Below are 5,862 nucleotides of genomic sequence, written 5' to 3'. Positions count from 1 at the left end.
TGATTTTTAAACTTTTTTCTTTGTAATATGCACTTTTGTTTAATTATTCATATGTGTTATTTCATTAATGTATATTTTGTTTTATGCAATAATTTCTGTACATTTTGTTTATATAATTACTACTGATCTGCTACTTTTATCCTCATATCTCCCCAAGTCCCTTTGTACTTTACCTATTTCTTTACACCCATGTCCCACTAATCTCTGCTCTCCCAGTGATTTCCTCTTCTAACACTCTCTTCTCCTTTTTCCTTTTGAATACATACGTATGTACCATATATATATATATATTTATGTACCATATATATGCATGCCATTGATTTGCTTATGACTCATAGTGACCCTATGTACAATAGCTCTGAATCTTGTTCTATCTTGAGCAAGTTTCATTGTCTCTGACACACCTACCCCAATTAACTCAGTGACTGAGTCAATCCATCTCATCCAGGGTCTTTCTCTCTTGCACTGTCCCTCCATCCTTCTCCAAGGACTAGTCCCTCCTGGAAACATGCACAAAATATGTGAGAAGGAGCAGCCTGTTTCCCCCCTCTTCAGGACAGACCTATTTGTTCTCTTAGCAGTCTATGGTATTTTCAGTACTCTTTTCCAGCACCACATGTTCAATAGATGATATCATTATTACAAATTACATAATTTAATTCTTCCAGCTCTTTGATGCATAGCAAGTACTTGAGAAGACCATGGCTTAGATCAAGTGCATCTTAATCTCTAGTCTGACATAGTTGCTCTTCAGTACTCTGGAGAGGTACCTGACAATGGATTTTCCCAAGGCAATTAATCTTTTTACTTTCTAACTGCTAGTACCAAGAATGTTGATTGTGAAGTCAAGCAGGCTGAAGATGTTAACAATCTCAATCTCTTCTCTATCGTCATACTGTCATTTGGTGTGAATCTTTGTTTTCTTGAGGTTGAACTTCAATCCATATTGAAGGCTACAGTACTTGACCTTCTTCAGCAAATACATCAGGTCTTTCACAGTTTCGGCAAGCAAGATTGTGTCTTCTGTATGACACAAGTTGTTGATGTGTCTTCCTTCAATTCTGATGCCACATTCCTCCTCATAAAGCCCAGCTGCCTGAATGATACGTTCTTCATATAGATTGAAAAGGTATGGAGACAGGACACATCCATGATGTACTAACTTCCTGATTTTGAACTATGCAGTATTTCCTTGCTATGCTCTGACAACTACCTCCTCCTGGTCCATGTATAGATTTCTCATGAGCACAATCAAGTGTTCTGGAATTCACAGTCTTCTCAAGGTTAGTCACAATTATGTGTGTGTGTGTGTGTGTGTGTGTGTGTATACTTATACACACATCTTGTTTCTAACTGCAAATTGTCATAGCCATATTGTCTTTATCTCAATTCTTGCCAGTTTAAGCCTCCCTTGTATTGTTATTTATCTACTTATTACCTTTCTTTTCTTCCCCCATAACATTCCTTAGTGACCATCCTATTACTGTCTCTTTAGCTAACTTATGCACTATTTGTCCTTTTATGACTGAGTTATTTTATTCAACATATGGCTTTCTAGACTCTCTCAACTTAAGAAATGCTGAGGAGTTTGGTTCTTTTGATTTTATGACTCCAGCACTTTGCACATCTCATTATAATACTTAACTTTTTCTTTCCATGCTGCTCTTTGAAATCTTCTACTCGGTTCGTTAACTACTGCTTTCTCTCCATTGCTTTGGCTTCAGAACTGTAGTGCAGTATTCAGTCTCTTCTGACATCTGTTCTGGTCTTTTCTTCCTCTTCTATCTTTGTAATAACTTTTTGCATTCTTTGTAGATGATATTCTTGATATTCTCCAACAGTTCATCTAGTCTTCATTCATCAGTGTTCAGGGCCTCAATTCTGTTCCTGAGATGGATTTAAAATTCAGATGGGATAGACTCGAGGTCAAATTTTGATTCCTGAAGCTTTGATTTACCCTTCTTTAGTTTTCGTTTAATCTTGCATATGAGTAGTTGGTCTGTTCCACAATCAGCACCTGGACTAATTTTCACTGCTGTTATTGAGCTTCTCTGATGATTTTTTCCACAGCTGTAATAGATTTAATACCTGAGCAGATCATCACTTGAGGTCCATGAATATAATAACCACTTATAAAAGGTATTTGCAGTGAATACATCATTGATTGTACAAAATTCTGTCATTTTATCCCCAGCCTCATTTCCATAACCAAGTCTATATTTTCCAACTACTGATCCCTTTTCTCTGTTCCCAACTTTTGCATTCCACTCTCCTTTTTATACATTTGCTTGTAGGTTTGATCAATTTCTGACTGCAAAAGTTGGTATAAATCATCTTTTTCTCCCCTTGGCTGTGGTTCTTGGCACATATATTTGTATGTTAGTGGTATTCACTGGACTTCTTTGTATGTATGTGGATATTATTCTGTTGCTCACCATATTGTATTTCAAGACTAATTTATATGGCCTTTTAAAATATGAAAGCAACCCTTCCCCCCCCTTTCATCTCTGGTATAGTAGATCATATGTCAGTCTGATTCAAAATGCCCATGCCAACCCATCTCATTTTCAATTACCTATATGTCAATATTTATGTGTTCCATTTCTTTGTTATCAATGTCCAATTTTCCTACATTCATGCTTCTCACATTCTATGTTCCATTCATTAGTGTCTACTTACAACTGTTTCTCCTCCTTTGTGTTTCCAGATTTGAGGGCTCAGCCTCAGGTGCCCTATCTGCTAGTCTGCTTTAAGTCGTGCTATATTGTCCAGAGGGTTTTTGAAGACCCGTTTGTCATACTTTGTGAATACTTTGTGATTTTAAAGGGCAGCGAAGTGTTCCATTTTGTGAATATGCCAGTTTTTTTACCAATTCGCATTATCATTTCTTGCTATTGTGATTAATGCTGCTGTGGACATAGACATAAATATCTCTGTTTGTATCTCAGCTCTGATTCTGGTGGCATATACCCAACAGTGGAATAGCTGAGTCATATAATATTTCTATGTTTAACTTTTTGAAGAAATAGAAAACTGTCTTCCATAGTGGTTGTGCGATTTTACAGTCCTACCAGCAGTACCAGTTCTTGGAGAAGGACATCATGCTTGTGAGGGTGGAGGGACAGCGCAGGAGGGGAAGGCCCTCTATGAGGTGGATTGATTCAGTGACTGGGGTAATTTGGATGGGTGAATCAGAGACAGTGTGATTGGCACAGGACAGAGCAGAGTTTAGGGCTGTTGTACATAGGATTGCTATGAGTCTCAAGCGACTCAATGGCACATAACAACAACAAGAACAAACAATTTTTTTTTCTTAATTTTTTTCATCAGAAAATGCTGCTCACCACCCCAATTCATGTCTTTTTCTCTCATAATTGTGTCAATCCTAGGACATGCTTCTTTTGACTTTATAGAGTACTGTCAATTGCTTTTCAAAGTAGCTACATTGGTTTATCTTCCCATTAGGGGCAGAAATCCCTATTTTCGTGCTACTTCTGGGTGGTAGAAGGGCCAAATTGTGTTCCTCACATTTCCCCAGGAGAAGGTAGGAATTTTTTGTATCTCTGGTGAACAAAGGTGACATGTTACTAGTGACCTAGATCTCCAAGGTTACTGTAGCAAGTATTACTTAACAGTAACTCAGCAAGAATATTATTAGCAAGCAGGAACACAGCCATATTTAGCCTTGAAAAGGCATGCTACCTCCACCAAGACAATTTTAAAGATAAAAATGGAGAAATATATTTACACTAATAAATATCAAGACTTGTTATAAAACTAAATAATAATAAAGATTTTTTATTGCATGAAGTTAGATTGTTGTTGTAGTTGTTATGTACCTTTGAGTTGCAACTGACTCATAGCTAACAATCCAGGAAGATTTTGGAGGTCATAAATGACACAAGAAAAGACTTCTCATTTTTATCCTGATGAGGAACTGGTAAATTTGAACCTGCTGACTTTAGTTTGGGAGCATAACTTCTTACCATTAAGTCACCAGAAACCCCTAAATTAATGAAGTATAATCAATCCAACTTATGTTTGTATAAACATATTACAAGATAAAGTAGAATTATAAAGTAACTGAGTTGAGAACAGATTAACTAGTTAACAAGTGGTGCTGTGATAGTTGGAAAGCATATGGGGGAGGAGTGGAAAATATATCTGAGCCAAACTAGAACTCCCTGGAAGCCTGGCCAGGAGAGGCAGGAGAGAAAGAAACATAAAAGTATAAGCCTGAAGAGAAAAAGAAAAAATACTTTTAAAAAAAAAAAAAAGAATACATTGCAATTGTCCAGTTCTGAAATTGCCTGTCATGTGGCAAACACAGAATGTTAAATGTTTTGAGGTAGTTCCTGGATGTGGTCAAGAGCCGATCAAGGTTGTATGGCTGGACAATTTTAACTTAAAATTGATTGCTTAGCTTTGGCTTGGCTCTTCTGACTTATTGTGTCTAAAAGCATGGGGTCATGCAAAAGAAATTTCTGTGAAACAAAGTTAAAGACTGGATCCAATCCTTGTCAAACAATGAGGTACTTACATAAGACTGAGAATATTTAACAAATAGAAAATGTAAGACAGATATTTTAAAAAATATTAATAACAAACATAAATATTTTTGTGTCTGGCTCTTGTTTGGCCCAATGACCATATGCCATGATCAAACAGATCTCTGGTTTGGGAAACATTGTTCTAAATGAAGGAAAAAAATGTCCCAACTCTTTGTGATAGGATGTTGAGTCTATTTTGGTTATCATGATTCAGTAAAAGCTGTTAAACCCACAGACTGTGCTGTCTGTAAAAGAGGAAGTCCTTGTCCCTGTTCTTGGTCCAATATTAGAATCAGAGGACAGCTACATTCTAGATTCTGTTTATTCTGGCACAAATTATCTAGTTGGCATTATTTCCAATATAAGAGATACCTTTGCCACGTGAAATTGGTAATGACTTGAAGAAATGAAAAAAAAATATGCGAGTTGGGTTCCATATTAAAAATTACATTTGTGATAACATGGATAGAACTGTTTAAGTTGTCACATTATTTTTATAATTGAAATTAGCCCTATAAGTCAACTTCAGCTTTGGTCTTCGTGAAAAGAGTTGAGCGTTTCCGTGGAGACATGATTTCATTTCCATCTATGAAAAACTAATCTTGTTTTTTATTCCTCTTTATCATGGAACTTGAAATCCTGCAGTGTTTTTTCCTGTGATTTTGGTGCCAAGAAAAAGAAAATAGGTTTCCAGTTAGACAAATATTCTCATTTAGCTCACTAAAGTTTACCTCCAAGAAAGATATCTTTTAGAGAGGTAAACAATTGTTGTAAAATAAAGTCTTTTATATTTAAATACTTGCATGTGTTTTTGCTTTTTTTTTCATATACTAAAAAAATTTGATTACTCTGTAGTCACAATTATTCCAAGCTGTGTTAAAATTACTTCATGCTTCTAAATATTCATATTATATGGTACCTATCTAATTTATAATTTTTTTTTATAAAAATGAAGGCATTCTTGTTTGTTTTCTCTCCATGGCTGCCTCCAAGCCTTCCACAAATAGCCTTCTAATAAATATTTGTTGAATCCATGTTGCAACATGTATATGAATATTTTCTATGGATTTATGGAGTCCCTACATGTACAAGTACTTAAGGCTCTTCACTGCTAACTGAAAGTTTGCCTGCTCAAGTCCACCCAGAAGTGCCTGGGAGGAAAGATCTGATGATTTACTTCCATGGAGTACGATTCTACCTTGGCATAGCTTTACATATGTGTTGTTGTTGTTGTTATGTGCCATCGAGTCGTTTCCAACTCATAGCCACCCTATGCACAACAGCTCTAAACCCTGCTCTATCCTGCGCCAAC

This window comes from Elephantulus edwardii, unplaced genomic scaffold, assembly GCF_000299155.1.
Source record: "Elephantulus edwardii isolate Elephantulus edwardi_28Jun2011 unplaced genomic scaffold, EleEdw1.0 scaffold00124, whole genome shotgun sequence".
Lineage (NCBI taxonomy): Eukaryota > Metazoa > Chordata > Mammalia > Macroscelidea > Macroscelididae > Elephantulus > Elephantulus edwardii.
This window is presented reverse-complemented; position numbering follows the sequence as displayed.